This window comes from Triticum aestivum, chromosome 7B (genome assembly GCF_018294505.1).
Source record: "Triticum aestivum cultivar Chinese Spring chromosome 7B, IWGSC CS RefSeq v2.1, whole genome shotgun sequence".
NCBI classification, from domain to species: domain Eukaryota; kingdom Viridiplantae; phylum Streptophyta; class Magnoliopsida; order Poales; family Poaceae; genus Triticum; species Triticum aestivum.
The window spans coordinates 679,939,355-679,956,275 of NC_057813.1; the positions used below are offsets into that span (position 1 = coordinate 679,939,355).

At 45.1% G+C, this 16,921-nt stretch overlaps 2 long non-coding RNA genes across 2 annotated transcripts; both read right to left on the reverse strand.

Moving 5' to 3' along the window:
- Nucleotides 1–2,462: 2,462 nt before the first annotated feature.
- On the reverse strand, nt 2,463–5,878 carry LOC123163211 (uncharacterized). Its single transcript, XR_006481789.1, has 2 exons — nt 3,608–5,878; nt 2,463–2,808 (listed from the first exon to the last, which is right to left on the reverse strand). It is a non-coding gene; the product is annotated as an uncharacterized lncRNA (long non-coding RNA).
- Nucleotides 5,879–10,063: 4,185 nt separating this feature from the next.
- LOC123163212 (uncharacterized) lies at nt 10,064–15,203 on the reverse strand. Its single transcript, XR_006481790.1, has 3 exons — nt 14,743–15,203; nt 13,701–13,827; nt 10,064–11,234 (listed from the first exon to the last, which is right to left on the reverse strand). It is a non-coding gene; the product is annotated as an uncharacterized lncRNA (long non-coding RNA).
- Nucleotides 15,204–16,921: the final 1,718 nt, after the last annotated feature.

Below are 16,921 nucleotides of genomic sequence, written 5' to 3' on the forward strand. Positions count from 1 at the left end.
TCGCAGCGGACGGATCCGTCCGTCGGCCGGGCACTATCCTCCCGGGAGCGGCGGAGTGCAATGCGGGCTGCCATTGCCTCTTTCAACCCACACGGGGCGACACACCAGTCTACGGATCCAGACTGATCGGAGTTCGACCCGCTGCCTGCCATGGCGGAGAAGGTCGCTGTCATGGTAATCTCACGTCGGCTTATCATGGATGGGGACAAGAGGACGTCGTTGGGTCCTGGAGGCGGGAGTGAGCACGAGCTCGATCGGACACGAGACGTACCCAGGTTCGGGGCTCTCCGGAGAAATAACACCTTTAGTCCTGCTCTGCAGGGTCTCCGCGTGAAGACTATGATCAATATGAGTACAAGGATGCTCCTAGAGCTGTGTTGCTAGAGGAGGAAGAAGGGCAGGGCTAGCTCTCTTCTCCTTAGCTATGGTGTATGGGACTGAGGTTGGAGCCCTTTGCATGGGTGAGCCCTTGAGGGTTTTATAGACCAACCCCCCAGGGGTACAATGGTAATACGACCGGGTGTATGACCCGACTGTCAGTGTCTATGGTCGTCGGGTTCTCCGCCGGCTGCTGGGGCCCGCCTCTGGAGGGCCCCGCCGGCTGCCAAGAATCCGCTGACAAGTAGGGCCCGCCGCCTGCGGGCCCCGCTGGCTTCTTTTCGCTGTAGCACTGTCTGTGCTGACAGAGGCCACGCCTAGGACCGCATGGCCATAGTGCCGCGACGGGCGGGTCGGCGGCCGCCTGGTCAGCGCATACTGTAGCCACGCCTTGCCGGGATTTGGGGGGACCAGATGGCACTGTTGCCATGCTCTGTCCTGTTGTAGTGGTTGAGTCGAGACTCCGAGGTGGGGGTCGGACCAGCTGCTGGAGGCCGGCCCGTACCCAAGCCGCCTTCTTGGAGCACGCCGTCTTCTACGGCCGGCCGCGTGGTACCAGCCGGCTCTGAAAGCCGGCCGTGTGACCAGTCGGCACGAGGGGCTTGGCTAGCCCTGGTGTCTTAAATGTCTTTAAGTGTGGATGGCGGCCTCGAGCAGAAGAATGGCGACGATGATGGATCTAACGCCAACTTCCTTGCTGGCTCCAAAGCATATGCCACTCTTTCATACCTTCCCTCCTCAATTTCCTTGGTGTGAACAAATCAGCGAACTCCAGCCGGTCGGAGAGCCTAGGGTAGGGGAGAGAGAACAGGCCGCAGAGACAGGCGGTGGGGGGCGTGGGGGTAGGGGTCGACACTGTCCGGGGCCTCGGCGACGAAGTTGGGGAGGTCATTGGGAAGAAGCAGTCGACCATTGTTGCTGCGGACGTCCCCTGCAGCCACCTGCGTGCGCTGAGACATGTCGGAGGAGGAATGGGAAGAGGCAGGGATCAGGCTTACCTTATATCCTATCACCGTGCATGTGGCGGCGCTAGTGATAGATCACATATCGAAGTTGCCGCCGCCTTCTCCTCCCACCCAATCCTCCCTTGAGGTGCACGGCCGGCGGCGTCCCCTCCTCCTTCTCCTCCGCCTCATCTTCCCAGCCCCTCGCAGCTGCTTTGTGCCTCCTCCTGATGGAGATAGATTGTGTGTTTTGGGAGAGGAAAAGAAAAGGGGCTGGGGAGCCGAGGATGCGGGCACAGGTGACGACCTCCTCCAAGCGCGGCTGTCGAAGGCGAGGAAGACGAGAGAGAGAGAAGGTGTTGTGAGGGAAGGGGAGAGAAGGCGGCGGCTCGACACGGGAGTTGCCTTCCCAGGGAAGGAATTGATGGCTTGTTGATCTCCTGCGTTATCTTCTTTCTTTTCTTTTTTCTGCTCGCACTGTGGAAAATGACGTGGCATAGCCCAGCGAGCGCCTTTGCGCGACGCTGAATGGGTTTGATAGTCCCGTGCTTGAAAAGGAGTCCTTGAAAAATGACGTATGAATGGAATTGTGTAGATTTGCCTTGACGTCAACTCAACATTTCTTTCCGGATGCGCTCTCGACCGACAACAAGGACCAGGTGAAGTGCGCGATCAATTGCTCGTACGACTCAAGCAACAGAGGGGGCATCCTTTCGTAGCCATGGGAGTGTGCTATAGCGCAATTTAGAGTGCTAATGCTTTGAGCGCCATCTATCAAAATTTTGGTATTTTTACTAAATATTATTAGCAAAACCAAAAAGGCAACATGCAGAATTGTGTGTTGGACACTGTCCAGGGGACGACTACAATAGAAGGGCCACCAGTGCAAAAATAGAAAAACAGCCATGAGCCATTGGATCGTAGGTGGATGGCACAGATTCTGGTGGAAGAATCTCAGCCACTTAATGTACATTTCTACGAAAACCCCCCTATTAGCAATTAGTTATAAAACAGAACTTTTGCAGCAACCACCTCAAGTATTTCATCTCCCTCTCCATTCATTTTGTCCAATGACGGCTTATGGCACAGATTCAGTCACCTTTTGAAGCATAACAAAACATCAGACTGGACCATCCCAGATTGAGCATATCACAAGCATACATATCTTGATGAGGCATGGTAGCACCATTTTTAGTACATGGCCAGCAAGACAGAGTATTAAGGACTAATATCTTGATGGTACATAACAAAAAGCTCTACCCTTTCCCTCCAATTCTACTACTTTCTCATGAAGGTTCTTGTTCTGGGAAAGATCACACCAAGCAAACCCAATTCAGTTGAGCATAGGCACATACAGATGCATGATCAAGAATAGAGTTAAATTTATCTTGCAGAGAAATTCTCTCAATTGTCAGAAAGGGGAGACTTTGATAAGAGCTTCTTCTATCCATCTGTAGGCCTGATGTTTCCGGTTGTGAGAGCGCATCTAGAAATACAAGGAAAAAAATAGTTTACATTACAAGGGAAGAAATAGGAAAATAATGTTCTCTAATCCTAATCGCGTATGTATTGAACAATTAAGAATGCAATTCAAGTACTTTTGCTAACTCGTAGATGACAAAAGTAAAATTTTGATGCTGCAGCACAAAGGCACATGTTAGACCAGTGAAGAGACAAGGAAAATAATATTTTATGGCAAATATATTCACAGCTTGATAATGACGGATCACTTGTATTAGTTTTCGCGGCTCATCATCCCAGTAAGACTTGCTTAACGCAAATAGCTTATGACCAGTTGTACTGCTCTATTGATATTACATTATGGATCAATGGATGGTTAGCAACCGAAGGTCTATCCCAAATCAAGCCCAAGTAGGTCAAAACAATCAGGCATTTGCTCCTTCCAACAGACATTTCCTGCTAATTATATCTTGTGCCCTAACATTGCCTGCATGCACACATCTTTGCTGACAGCAGCACTACAAGTGCAGACCAGTAAACCAAAAAGATACCCTAATAATGGACGTAGAACAATGGCAATTGTTCACATTGTGAAGCAGGAACAATATATGTACATCGACATAACATCTTCTGTTATAATACTTTTTATTGGAAAGAGTTTAATATAAAAAAATTGGATACTCCACTAGGTCATGGCTTGATTAGTTCACTCTTAAGCTTGATTGGTTCACACCAAACAAATATGACTCATCTAAAAACATATAGTATTATGCAGTAATAGGAAGACAAAAAAATAGGTAGTCTTCAAAGCAAGAAGCACGAACCTCTACTGTTGTGTCATTTGTTTCTTAGAGCATGTCCTTGCATCATGGAACACCACTCCCTTACAAATGGTGACTTGCATGCGTCCTTTTGATGAATTCCAGGTCTTCTTTTCTTCTCCTGGACTCACTCCTCACACTATTCCTGTGTCCCTTTATTCTAGAGCAAGTGCCCCTTTTGGAAATTAAAAATACACAGAAAGAATGTCTTCTTTTCTACATACACACATAGACAAGCATACAGAGGGATATTGTTTGCAGTACAGACATTGAACGAAAATGATTTCCTAAATAAATGTTACGTAATCAACTAAGAAAAATTGGTTGCAACCTCACAGGCAAGCATACAGAGGGATATCCATGTTATTGCTCTCAAGTTAAAAGCAAGCATAACCCAGATGAGCACAAACTAGTTGGCCAGTCCAAATTTTTAAGTAAGCACACATTGTGTTTTTTTGTTATGGCTAATCAACACTGGATAAAGGTCTCTCAAAATCAACTGAATTTGGTATAGAGAAATGTGTATACATACTAGTGGGTTTGCTACTGTACTAATCAAGCATACTTCTGAATATAGCGCCTTTGCCCAAAAGTAATTGTAAACTTCCAAGCTACTGCTACTAAAGATAAAAATATGTTTATCTAAACTAAATGTGCATATGCTTAGAATTTTCAAAATGTTGCCAGTCATATCATTTCCAAAGATGCAGAATTATACAACATCCAACAACGATACAACATACTACTATGCTCCAAGCACACTTTTTTTAAAGCAAAAGTACTTTCAGGGATGAAGGACCAAAATACGGTGTAGATGATATGGATAGTTGAACAAAATATTTTCGAAATGAAATGCTACAGAATTAACTATGAGAACTCGTAGCAACCTGGTAGACAAGCATACCAGAAGGCTGGCCGTAGTTTTCTTCTCAGGCGTTCCCAGATGGCAAAGCTAGACGGGCAGGGGTGCAGGCGACATGTGGAGAATGGTCTGGTTGGGTAGGAAAAAGGATGGAGCGAGGTTGTCCTCTGGACGTCGGAGCAGAGTACTTGTCCGCACAAGGCCGCAGCTTAAAACATGGGAGGTCCATCGGGGCAGCCAGACCGCCGCCGACGAGACGGCGGAGTGCTGGATCTGGACCTCCACTGGCCGCAATCGCCCGGCTAGGCACCGGATCTGGCCCGCCGCCACCGTCGGCAGGGCTTGTCCAAGAGTAGGCGGCCGCAGGTTGGGGGATTTGGGCCTGCTCTGTTGCGTTCCTACGGTGGAGAAGATGATCCTGAAAGCAAAATGACTATAACAAAGGGTGTTTTCTGCAAAGTACCTAGCTCAGATCCATCCACTAGAATCTGGACCATTCAGCCGGGATCTAATGGCCCAGACCGATTTTTTCTATTTTTGCACCGGTGGCCCTTCTTCTATTGTAGTCGCCCCCCAATGATGTGCATATAGTCCCATGCTTTTTTTCTAGAATACGCACGAGTGTGCATATCGTATATTAAAGAAGAAGAGGGGGGTAAAAAGCCCCATCCACATTTCGTTCTTACGATAGATTACATGCAAGAACTCCATGCCCGTACGCCAGCAAAAACTAACTAACTACACGCTCTCCCAAGAAGGCGGTGAATTCGCCCTTCAAGAGGCCAGCAGATTTCCACGCTCGACACCTGCTCTCTACCCTAGCAATCACGACCCCAACGGATGGAGTTGCACCATCAAAAACGACAGCATTTCAATGCTTCCATGGCTCCCACAGGCCTAGTAAGAGGATGGTGCGGCTGTCCTTGATTGTGATGTTGGCCACTGTGCACGAATTGCACCATGTGATCAAATCTGCCTCCACCATTGGTGTTCAGTGTTCTTTGCTAAGAGTTGTTAGTATCGTGTGCCATACTAATCTGGCGAAAACACAAGTGAGCATAATGTGATTGATCTTCTCCATGTCCTGATCGCAGAGGGGGCATGCCGACTGGTGGGGTAGGCCACATAGCCGATCTGAGGTCCAACATATGTTCCGTACGGCAAGCCAATCAAAGAATCTGCACTGTGACGGAGCTTTGGGCTTCACGCCAGATCCGCATATGGAGCCACTTCCAGGCCCCAAAATTTGGAGGCATAGGCCAAGATCGCCGAGTAGTGCTCATTGTCCTCCCAAGCCCATTTAGTGTGATCCAGCTAGTCCTGGCCATGGGAAGCCCGGCCCGGCCCGACCCGGCCCGAAAAAGCCCGGCCCGGCCCGACCCGACGCTGCCCCCGGGCTGGGCTCAAGCCTAGTTTTTGAGCCCGAAGGCCAGGCCGGGCCCGTCATTTTTGCCATTTTCTAAGGGTCGGGCCGGGCCGGCCCAAAGCCCGACGGGCTTTTACGTGCTCGGGCTGGGCTCGGTCCAAAAACATAGGCCCGATGGTCGGGCCGGGCTCGGGCCTGAGTTTTTTGTGTCGGGCTTGGCAAGGCCCGGCCCGAAGCCCGGCCCGGCCCAAGGTTTGGCCAGGTATAGATCCAGTGTTATCCGCCATGAGCAAGGTTGCCTCGGCCCTATCAGGACCTCCTCGTTGATGTTCGGGCCAATGTCGAGTGCCCAAGCGTCGCCTGAAGGATGCCCCAGACTGTTCTAGTTGCCCTAGTGCGTCGTGGAATGCGTGCATATAGCTTGGGCACGAGATCCTAGACCCTGCAGCCAGCGGTCCTCCCAGAATAATGCACTTGTCATCTCCCACATGTGTGATTGTGGCGATTCTAAATATCGCCCATGCCTCCTCTAAAATCTTGATCTCAAAACCCTTCCTTGAAAGGAGTTCTTGAAATTGAGAGTATCAAAAAAAAATAGGATTAAAAAAAATGAGGTATGGATGAAAGCAAAAATGCTAGACAATGGGACACGCGGACAGGTCTTTACGAATCAGCTGACGGGCTAAATAACCTTCTCCTCCTAACTGGTGGGGTGGGTGCCCAGGCCCGTAATGCCCCCAGGTGCAGTGCAGGATCAATAGCCCGTACGACTCAAGGAACACCACAAACGAGGTCCGCTTTCACATTCAAAAAGTCAAGCAAACGTCCCCTCCGATGGTGATACTGAAAAATGTCAACCAAAGACTGACAAGCCAACTGCACCGCCATGCGGATGTGCACTCCACCGGCTCATCCTCGTGATGGCCTTGCTGAATCCTGCAGCCACCATTCGATCCAAGTAAAGCCTTGTTATATTACTCCCTCCATCCCACAATATTAGACATTTTTGCAAGCTACTCCCTCCGTCCCATAATATAAGAACATTTTTGACACTAGAACATTCTTATATTACGGGACAGAGGGAGTATTTAGCTTGCAAAAACGTCTAATATTGCAGGACAGAGTATCTTTTTGTTAACCAACACTATATATGTTGACAAAATCGAGTCATTACTCGGATCAATATTTTACAAATACAAAGATCCAAATATTTTGTCCACAACCAAAATATTTTATTGCTGACAAACATAATTTGACAAATAGCATCAACATGCCATAAAATTGTGGTAGTAGCATGTAGACATCAGCTCTGCCAACAATAGATACAAATACAGGAACTAGTTTCCAAGATGACAAGGGGGGATTATATTATACATAGCCTGTCAAGGGCTCACATGTAAAGATGAACTAGTTTCAATCGTTATCAAAATTACTGACCAAGCACGCCACTTGTTATTCTCACCATCTAATGCTCATATGCACTCTCAGTTGCATCCAAAAAGTATATGACAAGCATGATGCACTGGTTAAAACAGCTTGCTAGGGAACAAAACTACTCCATATATATACTCCCTCAGTTCACAAATATAAGATGTTTCACTCAAACACACTAAAATGCGTCTATATACATCCAAATCAGAAAAAAGGTATATATTGAATTGGAGGCAGTAGAACATCTTATACTCCCTCCGGCCGGAATTACTTGACGCTCAAACTGATGTATATAGCACTATAGTGCTAGACGCATCTGTTTGAGCGTATATACAGGACAGCTATAGTGCAGACAGATGCAAGAACGAAACAAAAAATAGCAAGAACAACTTAGGCAACAAAGGTATGAAAGGGAAGAAATATATACAGGACAACTATCAACACAGGAGCATAAATAAGCAACACCTTCCAATACAGAAAAAGAGAGAGAGAGAGAAACAGTGTAGCACATTGTGCTCAAGTAGCAGTAGAATTGTATTTGTCTTTGCTCGGTCATATAACCTAACCCCATCATCTCTTATCACAAAATCAACCCGTTTATATTGTGGAGCTGCCCAGGTTATCATCAGAAATGACCATCCAAGGACAGCCACCAAAATAATGACCCCAGGTTATCACTCATCAGAAATGACCATCCAAGGACAGCCACCAAAATAATGACGAATCTGCTAGAGTTGCTCTTAGTACATGATCGAAACGGCTCCAAGAGACAAGGATGGATCCAACTTAATACCTACAGCTTACTTGATTGCTAGAGTGTGTGCTTATATCAGCAATGGTCATTCATCATTGTCCCGAATCAGGACTTTGTTTTAAAATACATAGCGGACAAGATGGGCTTCTACAGAAAGATGTGGTCTTCCCGGACCATGTTTTGTCAATAGACAAACTTTCAAATAGTTACTACTCCCTCTGTCCCATAATAAGAGTGTTTTTGACACTAGTGTAGCGTAGAAAACGCTCTCATATTATGGGAAGGAGGGAGTATGTCTAAATGTGCAAAGGCCGCCACTGTTATAAGCTAGCTAGCCAGGAAGAGTGCAAGACAAAGAAATGCAAAATTATACATGTAAAGAGAAAGCAGCGACAACACATAATTACCCCAAAGGCTTTGCTTAGCAAAAAAAAATGGAGTTAAGAAGCTAGTAAAAACATGTACCCTTCAAAGTTCACCAACCTTTTGTCTGGTGCATGATCCAAAAAAATTCACTGGCAAACAGACAAAATTGGGAAAATCTTTACCAGGAACGAAAGAAAGCAATAAGGAAATATCACCTTCATGGCACAGATTAACCCAGCCACTCTATCAAAGCTGTCAACTGTCAACACGTTGCTTATGGTTACAACAAGCAGGAAAATGCGACATGCTACCTCAGTCACTCTTTACATTAACAATCCAGCACTAAAAAATACCATTAGCATCGTTATTTTTTAGCACTGCAACTGGCAACTTGTAGGGAAGAAATAAACATATTATGAAAGCTAATTAAAACAAGTCATCCAACCAATAATTTTCTGAACGCAAGTCTTCCTAGTGTAACAAAGTGCAACTTGTTCATAAAGAGATTATATTATACTAAGGGAAAAAAACGTAAGAGAAGATAAACCAAAAGTATCTCTGGAGAGTAGCAAAATGATAACAAACAATAAAGAGTGAGTAGAACTAAAGAGGGAAAGATCAAACGAAAGTGCTGTACACACGATTTGTGGCGCACGATTTGTGCACGACCTGATTAGAAGCCACACAAATACCCAAAGGAAGGCGATCCAATGGTCTAAATCACTTGTAGTGCATGAACCCATTGTGTGCATAGCAGTGCTCAAGATCAAATGACCAAGCAACTGCCAAAATAGTGCACAAAAAATTAGGAGTAACCAGAATATTGCAGAACATCAAGCAATAGCAATACAAACAATATTTTTTTACATCAACCAAAAAAGGAAGGTATTGTTTGTCATACAGAATCAGTAAGAATTTGTGGTCATCCATAGAAACTTAAATAAGGTGGAACAAGAAACTTGCAGAGCATCAATCAATAGTAATGTCTACATGCAAAATCATATGATATATGATGAACCAACAAAGAGTATGCTATCCCCTTCGATGTGTTCTTAAAATTCTGCAAATCAAAGATGTGCTAAACACAAATACAGAACGGCAACAACATGGTACAATGTGCTTGAGACCAGATCTGCATTTGAGTGGCCTCAGAGTCGTCTTTGCACAATCATACAACCCTTACCCCAGTGTCTCCATCACCAGATCAATCTGTTCTTACATTGGTGAAACTGCCCTGGTTATCACTCATAAGAAATGACCACCCAAGGGCAGGGCCACTAAAATAAGCACATGATCAAAATACCCACTGGTTCCTTGATTGCTCGAGAACATGCTTATATCAGCCATGGTCAATCATCATCACCCCGAATCAGGATTTTGTTTCTTGATTATTGGAGCTGGTTGTTATAACCAGCTAAGAGCAACTCTAGCAGACTTGCCAAAATGGAAAGTCCATTCAGCACAGCACAGTTCAGCAACCACAAACTGAGCATCTATGTTTTTAAGGCGACGCCTTACCGCCTTAGGGAGGGGGGGCGCTTTGGCGCCTAGGCGACGCCTAGGCGGGCGCTTTGGACGCCTAGGCGCCCAAAGCGGTCGATTTTCCAAAGCGGAGGGGGAGCGCTTCGACGCCTAGGCGTCGCCTTAGGGACGCTTTAAAAACATAGCTGAGCATAATCATAAAGTCATGCGCCATTCACAAACCGGGGTTAATCATTATTGGTCCGTCACTACGTTTGCTATATCCACTTGTCACAAATTGATTGGTTTCTCATAAATGATCACTACAGCTACTAATATTTCTTGCATCTTTCACCCAATTACATGATTCTAAACTTCTATGTTGTAGGTTAGAAAATTGGCGAATATCAAGCTTTGTGCCACGAAGCATATCTTTCATTCTATGTCAAGCAAGGTTTATCCCCTTGGTTCTCCACATTACTTAAGAAAGTAAACAACGTTTCCATGGCTCGGTTTTTGACAATTCTTCAGCTGAACTGCTGCTCAGACCAGTAGGTTCCAACTCTGACAGCATTACTAAGGGCAAGTGCATTAATAATGAGACTACACTTCAAGAGAAAGCAATGCCAGATGAGCTTCAACAGCAGTCTGAATATAAACTCTCCTCAAATATAAATAATCAGCTTCTCTTCAGACTGTTCCTAAAACTCCTCTGACATTGCTTTCTCTTGAGTAATAACCAGATCAATAATGCACTTGCCCTTACTAATGTTGTCGCAGTTGGAAGCTACTGGTATGAGGACCGATTCAGCTAGAGAATTATTAAAGTCCAAGTTATAACTGCCATTCTTAAGGCAGAGAACCAATGGAATGAACCTTCATTGACATGGTATAAAATATATACTTTATGACTCAAAACTTTAATATTTGCCAATTTTCTCGAACTACAGAGTACAAATTTTAGAATCATGTAACTGAGTGAAGGATGTAAGAAATATTAGTATATTTAGATAAATTCAACGCATCATTATTATTAGAAATTAATCATTTTGTAACAAATGGATATAGCAAACGTAGGTGACCACCCAATAAAGATTCACCCTAATGTTGTACAGCTCCATACAAATCATATTTTTGAGATCCCTGAAGCAACAAATTATGCATCAGCAATATACTTGCCTGCATGGGGAATTTGATCAAAAGAGAAGAAACAAAACTCACTTTTTATCACTCTTTATGCTGGGGCTCATTAAGGAATTAAAATCCAGCTCTAAATGATACTCCACGATCTGTGAATTCTTACATATAGTTGCACCAAGCAATGCTTGAAACCACTTGAGCTGGGTTATAAGAACTTCTGGAGCCTCTTTTCTCTCTCGTTTGTATAATCCTGTGAACCAAAGAGGACCAAAGGTTATTGAGACAGAGACGAAGGTGATAATGATGATGATGATGATGATGATGATAACGAGTTTCCAATATTTATTGGTAACGCTCCGCCACTGACGGTGGCGGTGGTGATCTCTGGCGTACAAAAGCAGAATTCCACAATGAAAATAGTTATCGATCAGCACAACAAAGTAATTGTAAAGGTTCTGGCAGTGCCACGGGTCAATTCCTTGCATCGTTGAGTCCATCCTACCCCTTAAGGCCTTGTTCGTTTAATCCCACCCACACTGGGATCCAACCAAAACCTGGCCGAAACCACGTGGTTTTGGCCCCAGTGAGTGTTGTACCCCGACCTACCTTATATGCGCCTTCGATTGGACCCTGCCGGGTTTATACGCCTTCCAAACCCGCCCCAACCCGTCGGGCTTCCACCCCACCAGCGCCAGGATTTAAACCCACATGCCCCACATGTGGAACCAAACCCCATGTTCGAGTCGTTACAAAATAAAGAGAGAAGAAGGTGAGAGCGGCACCGGGCATGGCGGCATTGAAGGACTCGATGACGTGGAACCAAACACCATGTCCAAGTCGTTCAGAACAGCTGAAATGCTATGTTACTTTCCACTTTCCTTTTGTCAGATATTGAGTTCTCTATGCAATGTTAAGTATTCTGCATTTGAAATTCTAAACTGCTGGACATTGAATTGTCTATGCCATGTTGTACTAATCTGTAAACACTATTATAAATTAGACAACTCAAACCTTGCGGAACATCAAACAATAGCAATACAAACAATACTTTTGCATTAAACAGAGAAGGAAAGCATTGTTTGGCATACAAAACCCATAATAATTGGTGGTCATCCATAGCATGCAAAATTATCTAGGGCAGTGAGGATATTGGTTATTCTCGTCTCCTGATACATACTGGCCTCCGTCTAACTAGATCTGCATTTCAGTGGCCTCAGATTCGCGTCTCCATCACCAGATCAATCTGTTCTTACCTTGGTGAAACTGCCCTGGTTATCACTCATAAGAAATGACCATCCAAGGACAGGGCTACTAAAATAAGCACATTATCAGAACACCCACAAGTGCCTCGATTGCTTGAGAAGTTGAGAGCATGCTAATATCAGCTATGGTCAATCATCATAGCCCCGACTCAGGATTTTGTTTCTTGATTATAGATCTGATTGCCATGACCAGCTATGAGCAACTCTAGCAGACTTGCCAAAATGGAAAGCCCATTCAGTTCAGCAACCACAAACTGAGCTCAATCATAAAGCCATGCAACATACGCAAACCAGGGTTAATCTTTATTGGTTGGTCACTACATTTGCTATATCCGCTCGTCACAAATTGATTGGTTTCTCATAAATGATGATGCAGTAATCATTCTACAGCTACTAATATTTTTTACATCTTTCACTTAATTACATGATTCTAAATTTCTACACTGCAGGTTTAGAAAATTGGCGAATAGCAAGCTTTGTGCCATGAAGCATATCTTTTATCCTATGTCGAACAAGGTTTATCCCCTTGGTTCTCTACATTACTCAAGAAAGGAAACAGTGTTTCCATGGCTCGGCATCTGATATTTCTTCAGTTGAACCGGTGCTCAGAACCGTTGCTTCCAACTCTGACAGCATTGCTAAGGGCATGTGCATTAATAACGTGACTACTGTTCAAGAGAAAGCAATGCCAGATGAGCTTAAACAGCAGTCTGAATAGAAACCATCATATTTACAAATGTTTGAACAAAAATATTCTTGAACGTCCAGAAAATTCAAGTAGAGTGCATATTCACGCATTTTATCAATATACACTCTACTCGCATATACCTAACTTACCATTCATGCATTTTCTCAATATACACCCTCCTCAAATTTTCTAAAAGCCCACTATAATTTTGTTTAAACAATTGGTTAATATGATAATCAGGTTGTGTTGCTAAAGCTCACTTGAATAATAGCCACATCAATAATCACATGCCCTTAGTAATGTTGTCGGAGTTGGAAACTACTGGTCTGAGGACCAATTCAGCTGGAGAATTATCCAAGTCGAAGTTATAACTACCACTGGAAACATTGTTTCCTTTCTTAAGGCAGAGAACCAATGGGATGAACCTTGATTGACATTGAATAAAATATATAATTTGTGACCCAAGGCTTAATATTTGCCAATTTTCTCAAACTGCAGCATAGAAGTTTACATTCATGTAACTAAGCGAAAGATGTAAGAAATATTAGTATATGTAGATAAATTAACACATCATTAATTATTAGAGATCAATCAGTTTGTAACGAATGGATATAGCAAACATAGTTGACCAGCCAATAAAGATTCACCTTAGTGTTGTACAGCTTCATACAAATATATTTTTCAGGTCCCTTAAGCAACAAATTATGCATCAGCCATATACTTGGCTGCAGGTGAATTTGATCAAAAGAGAAGAAACAGAACTCACTCTTTATGCGGGGGGCTCGTGAAGGAATTTAAATCCAGCTCTAACTGATACCCCCACAATCCATGAATTCTTCAATGTACATGCACCAAGCAATGCTTGAAACCTCTTCTCTCTCGTTTATAGAATCCTGTGAACCAAAGAGCACGGTGATTGAGGATGTGGTGAAGATGTTAAAGATGATGATGCTAACGAGGTTCCAATATTTGTTGGTAACACTCTGCCACTGACGGTGACAGTGGTGATCTCCACCTTACAAAAGCAAAATTCCACAACCAAAATAGCTAGCGATCATCACCACGTCACCAAAGTATTTATAAAGGTTTTGGCTGTGCCACCCCTTGATTTCTCGAATCATTGAATCCATCCCTACCCTACCCCTTAAAGCCTTGTTTGTTTAATCCCAACCCCACCTGGATCCGACCAAAACAAGGTTGAACCACGTGGTTTTAGCCCCAGTGAGGGTTGTGTCCCGGCCTACCTTATATGCGCTTTCAATTGAACCCTAACGGGTTTACACGCCTTCCAAATCCGCCCCAACCGTTGGGCTTCCACCCCACCAGGGTTTAACCCATGTTCCCCCACACATGGAACCAAATCCCACGTTCGAGTCATTGCGAAACTAAAAAAATAAGAGAAGGGGACAGAGCAGCGGTGGCCATGCCGGCATTGAAGGACTCAACAGTGGCATGGAACCAAAGCCAATGTCCGAGTTGTTCAGAACAACTGAAATGCTATGTTATTTTCCACTTTTATTTTGTCAGATATTGAGTTGTCCATGCAATGTTATGTATTCTGCATTTGAAATTCTAAATTGTTCGACATTGAATTGTCTATGCCACGTTGTACTAATCTGCACACTATTATAAACTACACGACTCAAACTTTCCTGGTTTAACTGAATGGTTATAGTAGGCGGGGATTTTGGCGAAAAGAAATGGTGGGGATAAACTGGCCGGACGCGGCGCCCCCTGATCTGGACCAGCGAGCGATCGACGACGACCCCAATCACTGCATTTACAGATGAGGTGGTGGGGTGGGGTACCAGATCGAAACATGGGAGGAAGCGAGGTGCAGACGGCGGCTCAGATCTACGGCTTGGCGTCGCCGGAACCCTCGACCGGAAGCCGCGCCGGTCCCCCGCCACGCGGTCCCCAAAGACCCCGCCGCCGCACCGACGCCGACGACGCCGCGGCGGCTGCCCGAGCACGGGCCTCCATGCCGGCGGCGACGCGGCGCGGCGCGGACGGGAGGGCTGGCCCCGCGGGGCGGCCGGATCCGACGCCGCCGCCGCTCGGGAGCGCGGGTCGGCGCCAAGGGCCGGGCCTCCTCATCGCCGCCGTTTTTTCGTGTGGCCGCGGTCTCGGGTGGTGCGGTCATCGGCCGCGGCGAGCAGGGCGAGCGGAGAGGCGGAGCGCGCCTCCGGCGCCGATGCACGCCGCTGCCTCACACTTAAACTAATGATGAGTGAGCCCGTGAGTGCGGCGGCTAGGGTTTTATTGTGAGTGTGTGTGGCTTGGGAGGTGGACGCGGTGATCTGTGTGCTCTGTGTCCAGTGTCCGGTGTGGAGCGCCCGTGGGAAGATCCAACGGCCAGCGTCCATTCTCCATCTGTAATTCTTTTTTTTTAGTGTAAGGATCCCGCTGGTTACGGAACCGGATCCTCTAACATTAAGAAGAAAAGTTACTTCTCTAACTTTCTTTCTTGCAATCGATATGATTAAGGCTAAAATGATTTAAATTAAAATGCAAATTGCAAATTTAATGTGTAAATTCATAATCATTACATACAAACAATTTGATGGTAAAATAAAATTAATTATAGATTATTTATATCTACAGTAAATATCAATAGTAAATAATCTGCTAAATGTCTCTAACATTCCTTCTTTATTTTACACTATGATTACACTGTAGCATCGTGACTTTACTTCTCTAAGTTAGAGGATCCGCCTCCGCTGGTTACCGGCTACATTTTCCGCCGGTTGCTGCCTCCTCGCGTGGAGCCACGCAGCGAAAAAAGTTCAAAACAAACCTTAAATTTATGGACAAAAACTAAATCAAACACAAACTTCAAATCCTGGAAATCAGCACACTGAATTCTCTCATCCCGATCTATTTTAAACCTTGAGAGAGTTCCCAAACAGGGATTGTCGACATGGCATGTCAAATTCCGGGATTGTTGGCTGTGATCTCAGCTGGGCCGGACCACCAGACGCAAAGCGGGGGTTTTCTTTCTTTTTCTTGACACGCGACATAAAAAGTCTTTCTCTTTCTCAACGCGCGACGTAAAAATACCAAAACAAAAACTCTTGACGCACGACGTAAAATGTCTTTCTCTTTAAAAATTGCAAAACAAAACAGACTCCAAAGAGTGGAACTTGGGACCTAGCCGAATTGAACTCATCCGGGTAGCCACTAGAGCAGACAACTACGAGTAACATAATCAGAGGCCCAAAGTATTCAAGCACACATTGAAGCGTCAAACTTTGAAAACATTTTTTGGGGGCAAACAAATATTGTAAATGAAAGGATCGATATGGTTGACTAGAGGGGGGTGAATAGGCAATTAACAATTTTTAAGTTTTTCTTTAACAATTTAAACCTTGCAACGAAATAGGTTGTCTAGATGTGCAACTACGTGGACAACCTATATGATGCAAAGACAACTAGCACACAAGCAGGCAATAGATACAACACAAGTAAGCTTGCAAAAGTAAACGCACGAGATAATCAAAAGTGGAGCCGGTGGAGACGAGGATGTGTTACCGAAGTTCCTTCCTTTTAAAGGGAAGTACGTCTCCGTTAGAGCGGTGTGGAGGCACAATGCTCCTCAAGAAGCCACTAGGGCCACCGTAATCTCCTCACGCCCTCACACAATGCGAGATGCCGTGATTCCACTATTGGTGCCCTTGAAGGCGTCGACCGAACATTTACAAATAAGATTGGGGCTGTATCCACAACACTTGGAGGCTCCCAACAGCACCACGAAGCTTCACCACAATGGAGTATGGCTTCGAGGTGACCTCAACCGTCTAGAGTGCTCAACACCCAAGAGTAACAAGATCCGCTAAGGATAAGTGGGGGGAATCAAATTTCTCTTGGTGAAATTGTAGATCGGGGCCTTCTCAACCAATCCCGAGCAAATCAACAAGTTTGATTGGCTAGGGAGAGAGATCGGGCGAAAATGGAGCTTGGAGCAACAATGGAGCTTTTGGGGAAAGA